The sequence below is a fragment of the Schistocerca cancellata genome, chromosome 11, assembly GCF_023864275.1.
Source record: "Schistocerca cancellata isolate TAMUIC-IGC-003103 chromosome 11, iqSchCanc2.1, whole genome shotgun sequence".
Taxonomy (NCBI): domain Eukaryota; kingdom Metazoa; phylum Arthropoda; class Insecta; order Orthoptera; family Acrididae; genus Schistocerca; species Schistocerca cancellata.
In genome coordinates, this window is record NC_064636.1 from 69,118,412 (window position 1) to 69,142,020 (window position 23,609).

At 42.0% G+C, this 23,609-nt stretch overlaps 1 protein-coding gene, 1 long non-coding RNA gene and 2 other non-coding genes across 4 annotated transcripts in view; 3 read left to right on the forward strand and 1 right to left on the reverse strand.

The window, feature by feature from the left end:
- Positions 1-7,843, forward strand: part of LOC126108853 (uncharacterized) — a 110,193-nt gene extending 102,350 nt beyond the window's left edge. Inside the window, exon 2 of the long non-coding RNA XR_007523641.1 lies at positions 7,003-7,843. This is a non-coding gene — a long non-coding RNA (uncharacterized LOC126108853). The remainder of the gene's footprint in view (positions 1-7,002) is intronic.
- Trnas-cga (transfer RNA serine (anticodon CGA)) lies at positions 4,159-4,233 on the reverse strand. Its single transcript has one exon. It is a non-coding gene; the product is annotated as a tRNA-Ser (tRNA).
- Trnas-cga (transfer RNA serine (anticodon CGA)) lies at positions 4,382-4,456 on the forward strand. Its single transcript has one exon. It is a non-coding gene; the product is annotated as a tRNA-Ser (tRNA).
- A 22-nt stretch (positions 7,844-7,865) lies between the features above and the next one.
- The window catches only part of LOC126108851 (alpha-mannosidase 2), an 880,291-nt gene continuing 864,547 nt past the window's right edge, over positions 7,866-23,609 (forward strand). Inside the window, exon 1 of the mRNA XM_049914220.1 lies at positions 7,866-8,235. The gene's annotated coding sequence lies outside the window, so the exon portion shown is untranslated. The remainder of the gene's footprint in view (positions 8,236-23,609) is intronic.

Genomic DNA, 23,609 nt, shown 5'->3' on the forward strand with positions numbered 1-23,609 from the left:
TCCGCTTGTAGGCAGTTTAAGCTGTAGCACCCTTGGGAATAGGGACATAGTCGAAGAAGCCCGTCAAATATTTGTGACAAGTAAGAATACAAAATATCACTGTTAGTCTCAGAATCCGTTACAAATGTAGAGAATAAAAAAAAAAATGCATTCAACGAGCGGCGAACTGCTGACACACTAATACGAAGCCCGGCCACACTGAACATATGGCACAGGTATCAAAGTTACTGCGCATGTTAGGATCTCCTGGTGCCATTTTCCGGCGTTTCATCCTTAACTGATATTTAACTATAAGAGATCCTACCAATGGTGGTATAATTGTGATACATCTTCAATGCGCCAAAAACAACTTTAGTAAGGAAACGAATAAGCAGGGTGGTCCAATGATAGTGACCGGGCCAAATATCTCACGAAATAAGCATCAAACGAAAAAACTACAAAGAAGAAAACGTCTAGCTTAAACGGGGAAACCAGATGGCGCTATAGTTGGCCCGCTAGATGGGGCTGCCATAGGTCAAACGGATATCAACTGCGTTTTTTAAAATAGGAACCCCCATTTTTATCACATATTCGTGTAGTACGTAAACAAATATGAATGTTTTAGGTGGACCACACTTTTCGCTTTGTGACAGATGGCGCTGTAAAAGTCACAAACGTATAACCACGTTGTATCACGTAACATTCCTCCAGTGTGGACGGTATTTGCTTCGTGATACATTAGCCGTGTTAAAATGGACCGTTTACCAATTGCGGTAAAGGTCGATATCGTGTTGATGTATGGCTGTTGTGATCAAAATGTCCAACAGGCGTGTGCTATGTATGCTGCTCGGTTTCCTGGACGACATCATCCAAGTGTCCGGACCGTCGCCGGATAGTTACGTTATTTAAGGAAACAGGAAGTGTTCAGCCGCATGTGAAACGTCAACCACGACCTGCAACAAATGATGATGCCCAAGTAGGTGTTTTAGCTGCTGTCGCGGCTAATCCGCACATCAGTACCAGACAAATTGTGCGAGAATCGGGAATCTCAAAAACGTCGGTGTTGAGAATGCTACAACAACATCGACTGCACCCGTACCATATTTCTATGCAGCAGGAATTGCATGGCGACGACTTTGAACGTCGTGTACAGTTCTGCCACTGGGCACAAGAGAAATTACGGGACGATGACAGATTTTTTGTACGCCTTCTATTTAGCGACGAAGCGTCATCCACCAACAGCGGTAACGTAAACCGGCATAATATGGACTATTGGGCAACGGAAAATCCACGATGGCTGCGACAAGTGGAACATCAGCGACCTTGGCGGATTAATGTATGGTGCGGCATTATGGGAGGAAGAATAATTGGCCCCCCATTTTATGGATGGCAACGTAAATGGTGCAATGTATGCTGATGTCCTACGTAATGTTCTACCGATATTGCTGCTACATGTTTCACTGCGTGACAGAATGGCGATGTACTTCCAACATGATGAATGCCCGGCACATAGCTCGCGTGCTGCTGAAGCGGTATTGAATAGCATATTTCATGACAGGTGGATTCGTCGTCGAAGCACCATACCGTGGCCCTCACGTTCACCGGATCTGACGTCCCCGGATTTCTTTCTGTGGGGAAAGTTGGAGGAAATTTGCTATCGTGATCCACCGACAACGCCTGACAACATGCGTCAGCGCATTGTCAATGCGTGTGCGAACATTACGGAAGGCGAACTACTCGCTGTTGAGAGGCATGTCGTTATACGTATTGCCAAATGGTTGGTTGGTTGTTTGGGGAAGGAGACCAGACAGCGTGGTCATCGGTCTCATCGGATTAGGGAAGGAAGTCGGCCGTGCCCTTTCAGAGGAACCATCCCGGCATTTGCCTGGAGTGATTTAAGGAAATCACGGAAAACCTAAATCAGGATGGCTGGACGCGGGATTGAACCGTCGTCCTCCCGAATGCGAGTCCAGTGTCTAACCACTGCGCCACCTCGCTCGGTATTCCCAAATGCATTGAGGTTGACGGACATCATTTTGAGCATTTATTGCTTTAATGTGGTGTTTACAGGTAATCACGCTGTAACAGCATGCTTTCTCAGAAATGATAAGTTCACAAAGGTACATGTATCACACTGGAACAACCGAAATAAAAAGTTCGACAGCGCCATCTAGCGGGCCAACCATAGCGCCTTCGGGTTTCCCCCTTCAGGCTAGACGAGTTTCGTTCTTTGTAGTTTTTTAGTTTGACGCTTTTTTCGTGAGATATTTGGCCCGGTCACAATCAATGGAGCACCGTGTATAGTGCTGCACGCGGATGAAACATAGCGCTTTCCGATTGGCGTCTGACTTTTCATTGGTCGCTTGGTCAGAGCTGGGACGACGTGGTGGGGATAGTGCAAAACTCAATGTCGTTCCGTTCTCACCTTCGGGCAACTGCTCATATACACTCAGTCGCAAAAGTATTCGGACAGCACGTAACGGCGCATGATGTTGCAGTTTGCCGCATGAACAAATACAGAAATTGCACTTTGTTATGTATTCGGGACTCTGCGTACGATGTCGCAACGTGAAACACGCGTCAAATGCGAAGAACTGTTGTTGGACATGTGTGTGTTACGTAACATTTCCTGAAAACGGCATGGGAAGGTGCAACAAAAGTATTCGGACAAAGGCGGAGAATAGTTCATTCCGCCGCGCACAGAGTGTGAAGCGACTGCAGTGTGTCCGACATTTCCGCGAGACGATAGCGATGATCACTAAACACGTATCGGGAGCCTGTGCAGGTCGACGATGGGACGCACATTATGGCAAAGCGACCCTAAGGCAAACCTGTGGTGAAAGACCAATGAAGAGCCGAATCCCAGGAACCTCAAACCGACAGTAAAGTTTGGAGGCGGGAGCATCACGGTGTGGGGATGCATGTGGGGCAATGGTGTGGGTGATATAGTGTTCACTGATGATACGATGAACAAGGAAGCGTAGTTGAATATACTGCGAGGACAAAAAATGGTTCAAATGGCTCTGAGCACTACGGGACTCAACTTCTGAGGTCGTTAGTCGCCTAGAACTTAGAACTAGTTAAACCTAACTAACCTAAGGACATCACACACATCTATGCCCGAGGCAGGATACGAACCTGCGACCGTAGCGGTCTCGCGGTTCCAGACTGCAGCGCCAGAACCGCACGGCCACTTCGGCTGGCTACTGCGAGGACATTTGAAGCAGAGTGTACGACATCTAGGTACTGTGAACAACTTTCATTTTTATCAGGATAATGATCCCAAGCATACCGCGCATATTGTACAAATGTGGTTGCTCTTCAATTGCCTGAAAGTATTGCACCCCCCTCCCCAATCACCAGACATTAGCTTTAGCCTCGGGCATGGATGTGTGTGATGTCGTTAGGTCAGTTAGGTTTTATTAGTTCTAATTTCTAGGGGACTGATGACCTCAGAAGTTAAGTCCCATAGTGCTCAGAGCCATTTTTGAACCAGACCTTAACCCAATAGAACATATGTGGGATATTTCCAGAATGAGATTTCCACTCTGCAGCGGAGTGTGCGCTAATATGAAACTTCCTGGCAGATTAAAACTGTGTGCCGGCCCGCCTTTCGCGGGCAAGTGCTCTACCAACTGAGCTACCCAAGCACGACTCACGCCCCGTCCTCACAGCATTACTTCCGCCAATACCTCGTCTCCTACCTTCCAAACTTTACAGACGCTCTCCTGCGAACCTTGCAGAACTAGCACTCCTGAAAGAAAGGATATTGCGGAGACATGGCTTAGCCACAGCCTGGGGGGATGTTTCCAGAATGAGATTTTCACTCTGCAGCGGAGTGTGCGCTGATATGAAACTTCCTGGCAGATTAAAACTGTGTGCCGGACCGAGACTCGAACTCGGGACCTTTGCCTTTCGCGGGCAAGTGCTTTACCAACTGAGCTACCCAAGCACGACTCACGCCCCGTCCTCACAGCTTTACTTCTGCCAGTACCTTGTCTCCTACCTTCCAAACTTTACAGAAGCTCTCCTGCGAACCTTGCAGAACTAGCACTCCTGAAAGAATGGATATTGCGGAGACATGGCTTAGCCACAGCCTGGAGGATGTTTCCAGAATGAGATTTTCACTCTGCAGCGGAGTGTGCGCTGATATGAAACTTCCTGGCAGATTAAAACTGTGTGCCGGGCCGAGACTCGAACTCGGGACCTTTGCCTTTCGCGGGCAAGTGCTCTACCAACTGAGCTACCCAAGCACGACTCACGCCCCAAGCCACGTCTCCGCAATATCCTTTCTTTCAGGAGTGCTAGTTCAGCAAGGTTCGCAGGAGAGCTTCTGTAAAGTATGGAAGGTAGGAGACGAGGTACTGGCGGAAGTAAAGCTGTGAGGACGGGGCGTGAGTCGTGCTTGGGTAGCTCAGTTGGTAGAGCACTTGCCCGCGAAAGGCAAAGGTCCCGAGTTCGAGTCTCGGCCCGGCACACACTTTTACTCTGCCAGGAAATTTCATTTGTGGGATGAATTGAAACGGACCCTTCGCGCGGACAACATCTATACGAAGGAGATCTTGAAAGAGAAACTGCGCCAAGAATGGGCAAATATAGGCCCAGATTTCACAAAAAATCTAGTGGAAAGTATGCCTAGTAGATTGGAGGAGATATTTAAAATGAAAGGTGGACCCACAAGGTATTGACATTTTCGTCGTACAACTTTTGAACATTTATTGGACAGTGTCCGAATACTTTTATAGCAGCAGGGTGTGCAGGATGTTTCATTTTTGTTGTTAATTTTTCTGTTATTTATGTTTTGGAAACGAAATAATACAATAATTCTTTTGTAATTAATGTTGTTACGCATATATATATTGCTAATAAATATGTTTGAGTTTCATAGTCAGTGTTTCTCGAGTACTCATTGTGAAACCAAGCCCCTACCACGCCGTAGCGGGGTAGCGAGGCAGCTGTCCCCCAATTGAAGCAGCTGATCGCCGTCATTTGCAGGGATGAATCCTTAGTACTGGGGTTGTGATTTGAAGTATATGAGACGCAACAAGAGCAAATTCAAGCACAAATTAAACACATGTTTGTTTAAAAAAGTACTGAGTATTCGAGTCTATTTTAAAATTATACTTAAATGAATGAAGTTTCGTAATTTCCAAAATAGGTCTGCATAGGGACGCGAAATTTAAGAATATAAGGCTCCTTCCTGACAATGTGGAGCGAGTTTACATCGAGTTATTTGCATTAGATAATTACATGAAACTTTTAAAGTAGCAGACAGTACGATTAGTATTTAATTCACGTAATTTTCCTGTCAGGTCCTGTTTGCTTTTTGCCGACTACTGTGTACATTTTGCACGCTTGCTTTTGTTTAGCACAGTATTGTCTACACTCGAATTTTGGTATGATTAATTGTAATAACCCATATCACTTTAAATACGGTAGGAATTTCATTCGCACACTAGTTTTTATCACTGATAGCAGCTGTAAAAGTGGTTGAGATTGCAGCATTTGATCAAATATTTGACCATTTACGAAGTATAATCACCGCCTGACAACACATGTTAAGTATCTAAACGCAATTATTGGACCTACCTCTGATTCATACTTAATAAATATTTGATTGCCTTGGTTACCTGGAAAAGGAACGTTCAAAATTATACACACTGTCAGTATTTCAACACTATTTAACCTAGGCCTATATTGCACGATTTCCAGGACATTATACCTTTTTAAAATAAGTTGGAAATCCAAATACTGTCGGTATAGCATCGTCCTTCAGTTGACGTCTGTTTACATAATTTCCCATGTAACAATTCTCTTCAAAATGAAGAGAGCAGAGCAAATGATTTGCTGTCGGTTGGAAGTTCTGTCTCCGAGTAGCATCAATCCATTTCCGATTTAGAAAATCATTTGTAGGGGGAAATCTAAACAGAAACAAACGCTCATGATGTATTATTTCTCCATGAAAATACTATATACAAGTAATAGAAAGTAACAAACGACCAGAAATGACTGACCTGTGAAATGTAATATTGTTTCCGCCTTCGTCTTTGCTTCCATTATACTGTTACAATTAAAAGCAACACACGAACGAACCATGTTTACGCACTGTTCCCCTGCAAATGGCGGCTTCTATCCCGTTCAGTGTGGGGACGCGACACTAGCGCCAATGCGCGCTCTAGTTTTTATTTAGTACGTCTATGTGTAAGACTTTCCACTGTCCGAATACTTTTGCGACTGAGTGTATGTTGAGGTATGCATTTCAGAGCCCAAGTTTACCAGATCTTTTTGATAGGTTTGTTTATAAATAAATAATCTGCTACCAGTCACGATTTTTCTTTATTTTATTATTCGCACGACGCGTTTCGAGAAATAATTCCCATTTTCAAGTGCGTTTTTTATGTGTGTTAAACCATTTCTTTTGATGTTGTCAGTGTGTGTGAGTCTGCTTCATTTTGTTGACTTTTAAGTTTCCTAATGGTCCATTTGTGTAGAGTCTCACACACACTTAACATCTTACACAACTTGTACACTTTACACATCGAAAATATCTTATATAAGATATAAGATATAAGATATTTTCGATGTGTAAAGTGTACAAGTTGTGTAAGATGTTAAGTGTGTGTGAGACTCTACACAAATGGACCATTAGGAAACTTAAAAGTCAACAAAATGAAGCAGACTCACACACACTGACAACATCAAAAGAAATGGTTTAACACACATAAAAAACGCACTTGAAAATGGGAATTATTTCTCGAAACGCGTCGTGCGAATAATAAAATAAAGAAAAATCGTGACTGGTAGCAGATTATTTATTTATAAACAAACCTATTATATCTACAGTCGCAGGCTTTCAAAAAACCATTTATAATTGATCTAATGAGATCTTTTTGCTTCGAATGATCGATCCTGCCCTACTCCCGAATAACGACCATTTCCCCTGGGGCAGACAGTATAGGCTGCGAAAGACGGCCACTACAATAAACTTAATGTGACACGCTTTTTTTTTCTGTTCCTTTTCAGGATGCCAGAGTGGCTGAAGAAACGGTGACACTCCGACCTGTAGCGGCAAGACTTGTCAAGGACGCGGTCTCCCCCCCCCCCCCCCCCGCCACTACTCCGAGCAGGAAAGAGGAGGGGGCGAAGAGCGTGCAACAGCGGACGGCTGCAGTCTCGCCGGAACGGCGAGCGGGAGGGAGAACAACGACAAAAAAGCAACGAAGTCTGAGCAGCAGTGCCCCGTCCTCGCTTTTAATTTATTCCTGTCTGGGAAGAGAAAGAGAGGGATTAAGACGTGCAGACCGCGAGCTGACGGAGAGGGGAACGAGACAATAATCTCTCGCTGCGCGGCCTGAATGAAATGATTTATCTCCCCCTTGCGTGATATTGCCCCATTCTGAGTGCGGCATATCTTCTGGCACAGGTCCTTAAGCTCTGGAGCAGCGAGAATCCTTTCCTACTTTTTTTCCCCCGCTGTCGCGACGGAAGAAGACATTCTTGATTCGACATCGAACGATACGGGTGACGTCTAGTGCCTTCAGAGCGTTTTTTTTATATATATATTGATAATACTGTCAAATATGAGCAGAGATTCTCTTTGACAGTGTGAGGAAGAAAAAAAGAAGCAACAGATACAAGCGGCTTGTAATATCTGTGCGTTTTCCACAGAGGTATAAACTCACTCAGAGTATATATTGTGCGGTTTTGTTTTTGTGTGTGTGTGTGTTTTTTTTTTCTTGCGCGAGAAGTGCTCGATCGCTCCGTCGTTTCGGTTCGTTTCGCGAAGTTTTTCCGCGAAATTCTGCGCTTGCCGGTTTCGTTCGTCGCGCCGCGTTTTCCGAAAATTTGTTAACCGTTTTGCTGACCGGCAGAGAAGGGGGAAAAAAATAACATTTTTCTGCTGCACTCCTTGCCGATTTAGAAATAAATGTGAAAATCATAGGTTGTGCACGTAGATTTATTTTATTGTTTTTTACGTTTATTTTTAACTGCCAACAGTGAGCGCGTTTGGCGGTGAAGACTGTCGTGGAACAGTATCTCAGATTTGTTTCTTCGTTTCGCGTGTGTCCACCGGTGACGTCACGTCCAATCTGTTCAGTGCCCGCGTTGCAACGAATTGAGGTGGTGGTTGTTGTTCATCGAGCAATCCCTGATCGTCGGAGAAAACCGGCAGCTGCTACGAGAAGAAGAGAGTTCCTTGGATGCGGATAGCGATTTTTGCTGCGACCAGGGACGGCGAGAAGTGACACGACTGTTGTGAGTATACAGACATAATTAATTGTCTTTTTTCTTCTTTTAAAAGCAATATGTGTGTGTGTGCGTGTGTGTGTGTGTGTGTGTGTGTGTATGTGCGTGGGTGGGTGTATGCTACCAGACACGACTGTTGTATCACAGACATAATTATAGAATAGAATAGAATCTTTATTTGCCTTTCAATATGTTTTCCATACAATTGGCATCGTCAGTGTGTTCAATACTTTTTTAAAAAATTACAATAATTATTATTGTACATAACTGTACCTGTGCAGGGCAAGCAGATACCATGCTAAAGTAATATTGATAATACCACAATTATTCATTCACAATAGTAATAATAATAATAATAGTAAATAATAATAATAATTAATAATAATAATAATAATAATAATTGAACTACTCATTTGGAGTACTGAAATGGAGTAACACAGACCTAGAAGCACTCAATACACTTACACGTTCACAATGCCACAAATATAGAATACATCACATACATTCAGCAACAGAAAGATTCACATTAAGCAGAAAGGAAGGAGGAAGGGGATTCATCGACATAAAAAACCTACATTATGGACAGGTAGACAATTTAAGAAAATTCTTTCTAGAACGAGCAGAAACTAACAAAATACACAAAGCAATCACTCATATAAATACATCGGCTACACCACTGCATTTTCATAACCACTTCTACAACCCTTTAGATCACATAACATCAACAGATACGAAGAAAGTAAATTGGAAAAAGAAAACACTACATGGCAAGCATCCGTATCATCTAACACAGCCACATATCGATCAAGACGCATCCAACATGTGGCTAAGAAAAGGCAATATATACAGTGAGACGAAAGGATTCATGATTGCAATACAGGATCAAACAATAAACACCAGATATTACAGCAAGCATATTATTAAAGATCCCAATATCACAACAGATAAATGCAGACTTTGCAAACAACAAATAGAAACAGTAGATCACATCACAAGCGGATGTACAATACTACCAAATACAGAATACCCCAGAAGACATGACAATGTAGCAAAAATAATACATCAACAGCTTGCCTTACAACATAAACTTATAAAACAACACGTTCCCACATACAAGTATGCACCACAAAATGTACTGGAGAATGATGAATACAAATTATACTGGAACAGAACCATTATAACAGATAAAACACCACCACATAACAAACCTGACACCATACTCACCAATAAAAAGAAGAAATTAACACAACTAATCGAAATATCCATACCCAATACAACAAATATACAGAAGAAAACAGGAGAAAAAATTGAAAAATACATCCAACTGGCTGAGGAAGTCAAGGACATGTGGCATCAGAATAAAGTTGACATTATATCGATTATACTATCAACTACAGGAGTCATACCACACAATATCCACCAGTACATCAATGCAATACAGCTACATCCAAACATATATATACAACTACAGAAATCCGTAATTATTGATAAATGTTCAATAACCCGAAAGTTCCTAAATACAATGTAACATATACCGTACAGTTAAAAGGAAGTCACGCTTGATCAAGTTCCGCGTCACGTTCCATTTTTAACCAGACCTAAGGTCTGAGAAAGGAAAGAAGATAATAATAATAATAATAATATATCATAACACACTTCTATTGTCTGCTTAAACTTATTCATCGGTAGTTCGCTCACAGCTTTTGGGAGTTTGTTATAAAATTTTAAGCTAAGGTGTTTATGGCTCTTTTGTGTCAATGCCAGCCTTGTGTACGGTAGGTCTATGTTACTATTATTTCGACTATTATGAACATGCTCTTCAGATCCTAAGTTAAAGTTCTTTACATTCTCTTTAGCATATATTAAACAATCATAAATGTATATACTAGGTAGTGTCATTATCTTTAGTTCTTGAAAATGGTTTTTGCAACTTTGTCTTGGTGCTAGTCCTAAAATGCACCTGACTGCTTTCTTCTGCCACTTGAAGATGGTACTTGAACCCGCTGAGTTACCCCAAAGAAGTACCCCGTATTGCAGTTGTGAATGCGAAAAAAGCAAAGTATGTGGAGATTAGCAGATTTTTACTGATAACGTGTCTCAGCTTGCATAATAGAGAGTTCGAGCAAGTTTGCCACATAGATAATTTGTGTGTCTGTCCCATGTAAGTTTTTGATCCATATGTAAACCTAGTAACTTGACATTTTTTGTATTCTGTTCAATTGGTTTCAGGGTGAAGTAAATTTCTTCAGTTTTCGATTTGTTTATTGATAAAAGATTGACTCTGCACCAGTCACTGCTCATTTCAGTTACTACATTGTTGTATTCCATGACATCTTGCAGATTTTCTCCATCTGTTATTAGTGTCATATCATCAGCATACAGTACATTGTTGCATGGCATATAATTTGAGAAGTCATTGATGTAAACAATGAACAGGAAAGGGACAAGCACTGAGCCTTGTGGAATTCCTCTCTTTACTTTCATGGGTGTTGACTTTTGATAGTTTGTTTTTACTAATTGTACCCTATTGCTTAAGTATGATTGAAAAAATTGTAATGGTTTATCTACAATACCATAAAGTTCTAGTTTTTTAATCAATATTTCTAATTAATTGTCTTTTGTCTTCTTTTCAAGCAATATAATGTGTGTGTGTTTGCGTGGGTGGGTGGGTGGATGTGTGTGTGGGTGGGTGGGTCTACGCTACCAGCGGGTGAAAACAACATTTCCTAGCGAGGTGGCGCAGTGGTAGTGTCTGTAAACTCAAGAGCGAGCGGCGCTTTTGGTGGGGGAAGTGGCCTTTCCCGGAAGAACACTACCACCGGCCTACAGGGGCACCTAAAATCAGTTTCCTGTTACCTGTCCAGTGGTGTAGATCGGCGTGCAGTGATGTACGTCGTTTCCTTGGAACCGATTTTATTTCGGCGTAAACCGGTTTCGTAATAACGCATTAGTAGATCTGCCACGTTCCGTTGTTATACGTCAATTACAGTCCACATTATACACTCCTGGAAACGGAAAAAAGAACACATTGACACCGGTGTGTCAGACCCACCATGCTTGCTCCGGACACTGCGAGAGGGCTGTACAAGCAATGGTCACACGCACGGCACAGCGGACACACCAGGAACCGCGGTGTTGGCCGTCGAATGGCGCTAGCTGCGCAGCATTTGTGCACCGCCGCCGTCAGTGTCAGCCAGTTTGCCGTGGCATACGGAGCTCCATCGCAGTCTTTAACACTGGTAGCATGCCGCGACAGCGTGGACGTGAACCGTATGTGCAGTTGACGGACTTTGAGCGAGGGCGTATAGTGGGCATGCGGGAGGCCGGGTGGACGTACCGCCGAATCGCTCAACACGTGGGGCGTGAGGTCTCCACAGTACATCGATGTTGTCGCCAGTGGTCGGCGGAAGGTGCACGTGCCCGTCGACCTGGGACCGGACCGCAGCGACGCACGGATGCACGCCAAGACCGTAGGATCCTACGCAGTGCCGTAGGGGACCGCACCGCCACTTCCCAGCAAATTAGGGACACTGTTGCTCCTGGGGTATCGGCGAGGACCATTCGCAACCGTCTCCATGAAGCTGGGCTACGGTCCCGCACACCGTTAGGCCGTCTTCCGCTCACGCCCCAACATCGTGCAGCCCGCCTCCAGTGGTGTCGCGACAGGCGTGAATGGAGGGACGAATGGAGACGTGTCGTCTTCAGCGATGAGAGTCCCTTCTGCCTTGGTGCCAATGATAGTCGTATGCGTGTTTGGCGTCGTGCAGGTGAGCGCCACAATCAGGACTGCATACGACCGAGGCACACAGGGCCAACACCCGGCGTCATGGTGTGGGGAGCGATCTCCTACACTGGCCGTACACCACTGGTGATCGTCGAGGGGACACTGAATAGTGCACGGTACATCCAAACCGTCATCGAACCCATCGTTCTACCATTCCTAGACCGGCAAGGGAATTTGCTGTTCCAACAGGACAATGCACGTCCGCATGTATCCCGTGCCACCCAACGTGCTCTAGAAGGTGTAAGTCAACTACCCTGGCCAGCAATATCTCCGGATCTGTCCCCCTATTGAGCATGTTTGGCACTGGATGAAGCGTCGTCTCACGCGGTCTGCACGTCCAGCACGAACGCTGGTCCAACTGAGGCGCCAGGTGGAAATGGCATGGCAAGCCGTTCCACAGGACTACATCCAGCATCTCTACGATCGTCTCCATGGGAGAATAGCAGCCTGCATTGCTGCGAAAGGTGGATATACACTGTACTAGTGCCGACATTGTGCATGCTCTGTTGCCTGTGTCTATGTGCCTGTGGTTCTGTCAGTGTGATCATGTGATGTATCTGACCCCAGGAATGTGTCAATAAAGTTTCCCCTTCCTGGGACAATGAATTCACGGTGTTCTTATTTCAATTTCCAGGAGTGTACCTCCGTGACATGCCGCACTTTAGGCCTAATTATAGACACCCAGTACATTCATGCCTCTGTTGAAGAAAAGCGGTTCGTAAAAATTTTGCTGTCACATGTATGGCCCCTTTGCTCGTAAATTTAGTAATTGGTCAGTTAAAAAATTGGACTGTTCCCTCAGATTTGCGTCGTGTGTTTCACTTTTCTTAAAGCTTCACCATTCGTTACGTTCTGCGAATAGCGGTATTTCCGTTGCAGGCGGCTGTCTAAATCTGTATGGTGCGAAAAGTGGCAATTCACTCTGATTAAGGAAAAGTGTGAAGTTATTCACATGAGTACTAAAAGAAATCAGCTAAATTTCGATTACGCGGTAAGTCGCACAAATATGAAGGCTGTAAATCCAACTAAATACTTAGGGATTACAATTACAAATAAAATAAATTGGAACGATAACATAAATAATGTTGTGGGTAGAGCAAACCAAAGACTGCAGTTCATTGGCAGAACACCTGGAAGGTGCAACAGGTCTACCAAAGAGACTGCTTACACTACGCTTGTCCACCCTATTCTGGAGTATTGCTGTGCGGTGTGGGATCCACATCAGGTGGGACTCATGGAGGACATCGAAAAAGTACAGAGAAGGGCAGCTCGTTTTGTATTATCGCGAAATAGGGGAGATTGTGTCACAGCCATGTACGTGAATTGGAGTGGCAATCATAAAAATAAAGGCGTTTTTCTTTGCGAAGGGATCTAATCATCAAATTTCAGCCACCAGTTTTCTCCTCCGATTGCGAAAACATTCTGTTGACCTACATAGGGAGAAATGATTATCACGATAAAATAAGAGAAATCGGGGTTCGCACAGAAAAATTTAAGTGCTCGTTTTTCTCGCGTGCCGTTCAAGAGTGGAACGGTAGAGAGACAGCTTGAAGGTGGTTCATTGAACCCTCTGCCAGGCACTTTATTGTGAATAGCAGAGTAATCACGTAGATGTAGATGTAGAAGGTGGACATTTCGGCTGTTAGGTGGATGGTCATAATGTTCTGACTGATCAGTGTTCGTACAAACACGTTAAACGATAGCTATAAAGAACTAAATGGTGCCTATTTACCTTATCCATTATATTCTTTTTTCTTAACACATGAACTGCTGTATTTTTCACCTTCATTAAAGCTGAAATTTTCACTTCAAATGTTATGTAATGGAAATTGTTTCTTCAACTGATGGTCTTATTTATATACATCGTGGGTGTCAAATGTTATTGTAAAACTTAAATAGCTTGTCGTGTGTAGATATCTTACCTCTTCTGTGTAAGAACACTCCATGGAAAAAATACGCAAGTCGTCATGGATCATTTGCAATTTGCCACGAAAACAAAGCATAATAATAAAATAAAGCTTACGAAGACACAAAAGCACGAAGTCCACTTCTATAATACGAGTGAAGCCGGCGAAAATACGTTAATTTACGATGTCGGCAGACGATGACACCTTCAAAACTTTATTCTTTAGACACCTTCAAGCGTCGTAACGCGACGTGACGGCGTGTTGACGACCTGTGCGAATACCGCCATTTGATATGCATTGCGAAATGTTTTGACGTGACGGCGACTGTGAATTGAGGATAAACAGCTTCGTCCCAAGCTCACGTGACGTGTTCACTTCGGAGATACCGTATTTACGCGAATCTAGTGCCAACCTTTTTTTACCATGTTGTTGTTGTGGTCTTCAGTCCTGAGACTGGTTTGATGCAGCTCTCCATCTACTCTATCCTGTGCAAGCCTCTTCATCTCCCAGTACCTACTGCAACCTACATCCTTCTGCTTAGTGTATTCATCTCTTGGTCTCCCCCTACGATTTTTACCCTCCACGCTGCCCTCCAATAATAAATTGGTGATCCCTTGATGCCTCAGAACATGTCCTACCAACCGATCCCTTCTTCTAGTCAAGTTGTGCCATAAACTCCTCTTCTCCCCAATTTTATTCAATACCTCCTCATTAGTTATGTGATCTACCCATCTAATTTTCAGCATTCTTCTGTAGCAGCACATTTCGAAAGCTTCTATTCTCTTCTTGTCCAAACTAGTTATCGTCCATGTTTCACTTCCATTAAAATACTTTCAGAAACGTCTTCCTGACACTTAAATCTATACTCGATGTTAACAAATTTCTCTTCTTCAGAAACGCTTTCCTTGCCATTGCCAGTCAACATTTTATATCCTCTCTACTTCGACCATCATCAGTTATTTTGCTCCCCAAATAGCAAAACTCCTTTACTACTTTAAGTGCCTCATTTCCTAACCTAATTCCCTCAGCATCACCCGATTTAATTTGACTGCATTCCATTATCCTCGTTTTCCTTTTGTTGATGTTCATCTTATATCCTCCTTTCAAGACACTGTCCATTCCGTTCAACTGCTCTTCCAAGTCCTTTGCTGTCTCTGACAGAATTACAATGTCATCGGCGAACCTCAAAGTTTTAATTTCTTCTCCATGCATTTTAATTCCTACTCCGAATTTTTCTTTTATTGCTTGCTCAATATACAGATTAAATAACATTGGGGATAGGCTACAACCCTGTCTCACTCCCTTCCCAACCACTGCTTCCCTTTCATGTCCCTCGACTCTTATAACTGGTTTCTGTACAAATTGTACAAGCCCCAAGACTCCAAAAAATGAAAAGCTATTCCCCGATGACGTCATTGTTCGGAAGGAAGAGAAGGGATGGATGACTGAAACTTTGATGCTTGACTGGCTTCAAAACGTGAGGGAACTTCGTCCTGGTGGGCTTTCCAAGAAACCATCAATGATAGCCTTGATGCATTTCGTGTTCATCTCACTGACTATCCAGTGACTATCCAGTGACCTTATTATTCCTGGAGGAATGACTTCTGTACTATAACCCTTGGACGTTAGTGTAAATAAACCTTTCAAAGATTACGTTCAGGAACAGTACGAAAAATGGTTTTGCAAACTAGATGGTGAACTGACTCCGCCAGGAAAAATTAAACGTGCTGGACTGTACAGTATTGCGCACTGGGTTTCGGCTGCCTGGAAACGTATCGAAGCAGCAATGATCGTCAAATCATTCAATAAATGCTGTATTTACTCTGGATGGCAGTAAAGATGATGTGCTCCGGAACCACACCGAGGATGGCAGGGAAGGAGGAAATGAATCTATTTCTAATGTAGGCTCTTCCGAGGATTCCAATAATAATGACGCTTGTGAATAATTATGAGTAACGCCTGTCATTTACAGTATGCTTCTTTGTGTGTCATGTAGGTAAACAAGTTAGGCGTTCTTTTTTAACAATAAACTGTCACTTATTACCGTAATGAGTAACTTAAAAATAAATTATTGTTACTTTCTATAGTTCATGTATTCACTATTGTTTGAAATAAAGTTATCATTGTAAAATGAATTTCAACGATACAAAAATACCCTACCATCGATGTGCCAAAATTCCTCTTTTTAATTAATTTAGTTCGTAAAATTGAGTTGCGCATTACATTCTATGGCGCAATAGATTCGCGTAAATATGGTATTTCTGCTCTACGTGCTTGCCTGGTTAGCAGAGGTGTGCGGCAGTAGGCTTGCCTGGTTGCGATTCATTTGTTTATTTGTTAAACGTGGTTATGTAATTTTTTTTTCGCTGTGCCTACTTTACTTTAAAATTTATAGTTACTAAGGGACCACAAACCAGTTTGAGCGGTGAAAGTTGAGGTCTGAGTTGCCATTTGTGTTGAGAAGTAATATAAAGTACAACATCCGATTTTGCAGTGTTTAGTTTGTGCCGTAGAATTGATGGAAAGTTCATAACAATAGTCAAGATGCACTGGGATGCATGTGATGGTTTTGAGTTATTTAGAAAACAATTAAGGCCATTATTAATGTTTGTGACTTCTAAAGAGACTCGTGTACTGTAATATTAAGTGGACATTTTAATTGAAATGTTTAGGACAGAGTTATTATACAGCTATACACTGAAGTCCCTTGACTATATAGTGAAGTCCCTTGTCATTTTATATAATCTATTTCTTCCTCATATTGTTTATAACAAGAGTTGCAGCATTCAGCAATGCTGCTGTAGACAACATTTCTGTAGACACATCGAAATTGCAAAACAAATTGTGTTATATACCTGTAGTTGAAACTATGAGACTAATGAATGGAAAAGGAACTGAGGACTAATAAAACTGAAACTCAATTCTAAAATAACCTGTTATTGTTATTCTGTGGGCCCCTTATACAATTCAGTTTAGTAATAATGGAACTATACAACTTTATAATAAATATACAACGAATTTTTATAATTTATTATTGTATACAGGGTTTTTTACTGTTCTGTCCGTCCAGCAGTTTTTCAGTCTTCCACGTATTTTTTCTTTGTGCTATTGAAATCACCCTTCCTGTAGCCCTGTTATTGATATTTGTTTATAGGCTGATTTGTGTACTGTGTACTGTTTGGGTGTTTTCTGCTTTTTTTGTTTATCTACTGAAATTTAGAGTTCTCTTACATTTTCCTTAATTTCCGTAATGCATTTAATGTTCTTCTTACTATTCTACAATTTTGCTTTTGTATTGTCGTTCTACATCTGTTAGCCAGTGCTCCCACCACATATCCAAAGAATGAAATGTGTTTCTCCCAGAACTTGCTTATTATCGATTCTATTTTCTTGTATTGTGTTTCATTTGAAGTTTTTCTTAATTCCAGTTAAATTAATGTTTTTTTTATTTACGCCTACGTATGTCCTAATCATTCTTCTTTCTGTCTTGAGTATTGTGTCAATTTCTTCTTAGTTTCTTGTTTTGAAAATGGTTTCAGCTGTGTATATGTTTTTCTTGTTGTGTAACTTTTGTAATTTTTAATCTGCGACTATTGATATGCTTTTCTGTTGTATATGTTTTTGGTAATGTAATAAGCCTTGATCAATTTTTTCATTCTGTTTCGTCATGCCCGTTTGTCATTGAGACATACGTTAATCATGATTTCACCTAAATATTTTAATTTTGTCAGCAATATTGAATTCCTGTTTTGCTATATTAATTTTGTTTGCAAATGGTAGATGATTTTCTTAATAATATTCTAATGTCGACTGTCTGTGCTATCACTTGTAGCGATTTAACTTCTTGTTTGGTCTCATAAACATCGTTGGCGTGGAGAGCAACATCATCAACAAATCAAGCATTTCAAACTTACAAGAAGTTTTGAGATACCAGTACACATGTTTTTTGTCTTATCTTTGTACCATTCTCTCGTTATGCTGGGCGTATTCCATATTTTGAAAGGTGGTAATATGGAGCTAAAGAAGAAAAAATTGTTCAATAAACATGGTTTCTAAAGTGTTAAGAGCAATGAGCACTTGTTCAGTAGAAGAGATGTGCGTCACAGTAACAAAGATGAACAAGTATGCATTTTAAGGCCCATATTTACTGAACAATTTTCTCTCTTGTTTTGGTCCAGGCTATCGCCCCTCAAATTATGGAATAATTTTTTTTTTTCCAGCCGTTATGTTCCAGTGCACCTTTAAATAATAATGGTGACAGGCACGGGTATATATTTTCATAAAAGCGCAAAAATGCATTTTTCAATCAAACTGTTGGTCCCACAATTACTTATTTAAGTCTGCAGTGAACAGCACAGAATACGGAGGGAGCTGTAGTTTTTTATTTATTTGTTCGAATAACCTTTTTTCACAGCACGTTAAATCAATATTTCACTTCTTGATGCATATATTCTTCTTCCTTTTTCCCCCACATTCGTTTCATGTCGCCTGATCACTTTCTTCTGGAGCTGTTTGATGTTATGGGGCTGTTTTCTTTTTCTTTCTTATTTGTCCCTGTAGACAACTTGAAAGTCTGAATTTTGTTTCTAAATAAATTCCTGTGACGTATGGCCTTTATATTGGTGTTTGCTTCTTTCAGGTCATTTGGTACCTGTGGAAACCATGCTGGTTGTCCTTTCGGCTCCTTAAATTTACTAAAGATTTGCTTCGTCAGCCATCATCCATTTTAGTCAGATGTGCGAATAACGGCTTTCTTCTTTTGCGCATTGTGTGGATTATATTTTCTACACATTCGTACATTTCTTTGTTAGATCGTGGGCTGTTGTATTCTGCTTGTGCTGTTCTCGGGCCAAGTATGCTTGTAACCAGTCTCCTTTCGGTCTTCATAACTTTGTTTAAGCCACCTTTCCCTACTAGTTGCAATGTTTCGGTGCGACTACTGTATTATAAACTTTAATTTTTGTGTCCACGATGTATCCTTTTTCTTGTATATGTTTCCAGTGTTATGGAATGCTGTGTTCGTTTTATTTGCTGTGATGTTTAGAATGTCCTCATTATTTTTTATTCTTAGCCGCCGACAAGAATATTTGAATGAGTTTACTGTATTGCTTTTATTTTGACTATGAATAATCTCTGTGGACTGTTTTTAACGTTTGTTATAAATTCCGTCTCTGGGAAATAAATTTGCAAACAAATTTTTCTACTGTCTATACTTTGACATATCTTTTTGGTTTCCCTATTTTTTTGTTCGACTTACCAGCTTTTTAGATTTTTTATCGTACTCCTAATACAGCTGTTTATACGGCAATTTGTTCGTGTTCTTTCCTCTATGTAGTTAAAGTTCTTGTGTGATGACCGTTTGATACACATATATATTCCTCAACGCGCAACACAATCTCCACTTTATCTATGCAGCTAAAATGTATTTTCCGACACTAGCTTCGATTTATTTACGATGCTTGTTACTTCGTACTGTGCATGTGACCTCCACTAAACTTTTAGATCTGTTTTTACAATGCTAAATTCTTTTTCTTTCGGGAAAATAATTAAACTTTTTCTACATCTACATCTACATCTACATTTATACTACGCAAGCCACCCAACGGTGTGTGGCGGAGGGCACTTTACGTGCCACTGTCATCACCTCCCTTTCCTGTTCCAGTCGCGTATGGTTCGCGGGAAGAACGACTGTCTGAAGGCCTCTGTGCGCGCTCTAATCTCTCTAATTTTACATTCGTGATCTCCTCGGGAGGTATAAGTAGGGGGAAGCAATATATTCGATACCTCATCCAGAAACGCACCCTCTCGAAACCTGGCGAGCAAGCTACACCGCGATGCAGAGCGCCTCTCTTGCAGAGTCTGCCACTTGAGTTTGTTAAACATCTCCGTAACGCTATCACGGTTACCAAATAACCCTGTGACGAAACGCGCCGCTCTTCTTTGAATCTTCTCTATCTCCTCCGTCAACCCGATCTGGTACGGATCCCACACTGATGAGCAATACTCAAGTATAGGTCGAACGAGTGTTTTGTAAGCCACCTCCTTTGTTGATGGACAACATTTTCTAAGGACTCTCCCAATGAATCTCAACCTGGTACCCGCCTTACCAACAATTAATTTTATATGATCATTCCACTTCAAATCGTTCCGCACGCATACTCCCAGATATTTTACAGAAGTAACTGCTACCAGTGTTTGTTCCGCTATCATATAATCATACAATAAAGGATCCTTCTTTCTATGTATTCGCAATACATTACATTTGTCTATGTTAAGGGTCAGTTGCCACTCCCTGCACCAAGGGACTATCCGCTGCAGACCTTCCTGCATTTCGCTACAATTTTCTAATGCTGCAACTTCTCTGTATACTACAGCATCATCCGCGAAAAGCCGCATGGAACTTCCGACACTATCTACTAGGTCATTTATATATATTGTGAAAAGCAATGGTCCCATAACACTCCCCTGTGGCACACCAGAGGTTACTTTAACGTCTGTAGACGTCTCTCCGTTGATAACAACATGCTGTGTTCTGTTTGCTAAAAACTCTTCAATCCAGCCACACAGCTGGTCTGATATTCCGTAGGCTCTTATTTTGTTTATCAGGCGACAGTGCGGAACTGTATCGAACGCCTTCCGGAAGTCAAGAAAAATAGCATTTACCTGGGAGCCTGTATCTAATATTTTCTGGGTCTCATGAACAAATAAAGCGAGTTGGGTCTCACACGATCGCTGTTTCCGGAATCCATGTTGATTCCTACATAGTAGATTCTGAGTTTCCAAAAACCCTTTACAGGTTTGCTGCTTAAAAGTACACTGCGTAACGCAGTCTGCACTTCAGCTCTGTAGATAAAGTGTATTTTCCGATTCCAGCGTCGATTTATTTAGGGTAAATATTTTTATTGCTTCGTACTGTGTCTCGTGGTCTCTGTTACAGCTGTAAAGCAATCTTTACGATACTCGAGTCACTTTATTTCCGACAGATAGTTAAGCTTCACAGGTAGTTGGAGGTACTAGGCAACCTAAAAGCATACTACTCAATAATCTTGAAACTCTACCATTGGTCCGTGTTAGCATGAAAACAACAATAAGGTATTGTGGGTCAGCATTGATGCAAAACACTTTTGTTATCTAATAATCGAAAAGACGACACTTTGGAACAACAAACCCTTCACCGCTCTATGACACAGGACACAGAACAGAAAAACACCCATAAAACCGCTTCCCCGTCACACACAGAGACATAAATAAGGAAGAAAAATCGTCAGAAATCCCGCTACAATATTATCATAACCGTCTCGCAATATGCGATGCATTTCTCGCGACGCTCGCGAACCGCAAGATGGCATAATGTTTTGAATCACGAACAAGGCGCGGAAGTTATGTTTTTCTGTATCTAAAAGCAGCTGCAAACCGTCCAACGGAAGTGAGTACATGACAAACTACGTAACAACGTAATACCCACCAAACCTGTATCCACAACGCTACCGCAGTCTCAACTGTATAACTGTGACATCCGTAACTTCACGTTTTCATGTTTGTTCACTAACAGCTCCTCATACAGCGGCAGATGACATGATGTATGCCGATGGAAACGGCACCGAAGAAACACAGAGAATATGCGACAACAGTCGTAAAAACCTTGCTGTGACGTAAAGTAAATACGATATTATGAACCCATTCACAGAAAATAACATTTGGAACCAAAAAGTACAAATGCAATAATGATTTACAATGGCAAAGAGCACTTCATCTCAGATTCAAGAGAATGAAAATGTAGCTGACAAACAAGAGCTGAACGAAGCGTACGGAGAGCAATGAGAGAAGCGTTCAATGATTTTGAAAGTAAAGAGGTTTTCAACCGACCTCAGTAAAGACCCTAAGAGACTTTGGTCGTATGTAAAAATAGTAAGTGGGTCAAAATCATCTAATCATTCTCTCAGCGACCACACCGGCACCGAAACACCGAAACGGAAGATGACAAAAATATGGTTCAAATGGCTCTGAGCGCTATGGGACTTAACTTCTAAGGTCATCAGTCCCCTAGAACTTAGAACTACTTAAACCTAACTAACCTAAGGACATCACACACATCCATGCCCGAGGCAGGATTCGAACCTGCGACCGTAGCAGCCGTGCGGTTCCGGACTGTAGCGCCCAGAACAGAAAGAAGGCCGAAATACTGAATTTAACACTGTCCCCCCTTTCAATCGCCGTACCAACATCGAAATGGCAAATAATGAGAAAACCGATCGCAGAATTGAAAAGCAGCTGCCGTCGCTTAGTAGTGGAACGGCTTCAGGACCAGATGAGGTACTTATAAGATTCCATAAAGATTATGCGAAAGAACTTGCTCGCTTTCTAGCAGTAATTTATCGTAGATCGTTTGAGCAACGAAAGGTACCTAACGACTGGAATAAACCGCAGGTCATCCCGTTTTTAAGAGCGGCCATAAGACAGATCCATACAATTACAGACCTAAACCGTTGACGTCTATCTATTGTTGAACTATGGAACATGTTTTATGCTCAAGAAATATGGCGTTTTTGAAAAATGAACAACTCCTCTATAAAAATGAAACATGGATTTCGCAAACAGAGACCACGCCAACTTGTGTACTATCATGTAGATAAAACGCAGCTCATTATACACTGAAAAGCAAAAGAAACTGAACACCTGCCTAATATTGTTTAGGGCCCCCGGCGAGCACGCAGAAGTGCCGCAACACGACGTGGCATGGACTCGACTAATGTCTGAAGTAGTGCTGGAGAGAACTGACACCATGAATCCTGCACGGCTGTCCATTAATCCGTAAGAGTGCGAGGGAGTGGAGATCTCTTCTGAACAGCACGTTGCAAGGCATCCCAGATATGCTCAATAATGTTCGTGTCTCGGGAGTCTGGTGGACAACGGAAGCATTTAAACTTAGAAGAGTGTTCCTGGAACCACTCTGTAACAATTCTGGACGCATGGGATGTCGCATTGTCCTGCTGCAATGGCCCAAGTCCGTAGGAATGCACAGTGGACACGAATGGATGCAGGTGATCAGACAGGATGCTTACGTACGTGTCACCCGTCAAGAGTCGCATCTAGACGTATCAGGGGTCCCATATCATTCCACCTGCACACGCCCAACACCATTACAGAGCCTCCACCAGCTTGAACAGACCTCTGCTGGTATTCTGGGTCCAAGGAGTGATGAGGTTGTCTTCACACTCGTACAAGTCGATCTGGTCGATACAACTGAAACGTCCCCTTAGAAAAATTATACAAGACTGCTTAAACTGACATACAATATTTTTAGCGCAACGCAATCTGACTTTCAATAATCCCTACAAAAAAATGGCCCTGACTAACATTAACCTATACGTTTCACAAATCGCTGACTTCACAAAAATCTTCGTTACTCGAACTACTGCAATACAGCGAGCGCCACTACTGCCAGCTAAATAAAAGATTCAAACTACGGAAGGCACTAACTACTAATAGGGATAGTTAGCAAATGAAAGATTTTAATAGAGAACAAACAATGTATGTACCTTAATATCATCAAAAGTCATAATATATGTAATTTCAAAACTCCGCCATCTCTCTCCCCACATCCACCACTGCTGGCGGCTCACCTCCAACTGCGCAACGCTGCGCGCTGTTCACATCCAGCTGCCGCTGCCCAACACTACAATGGCAGACAA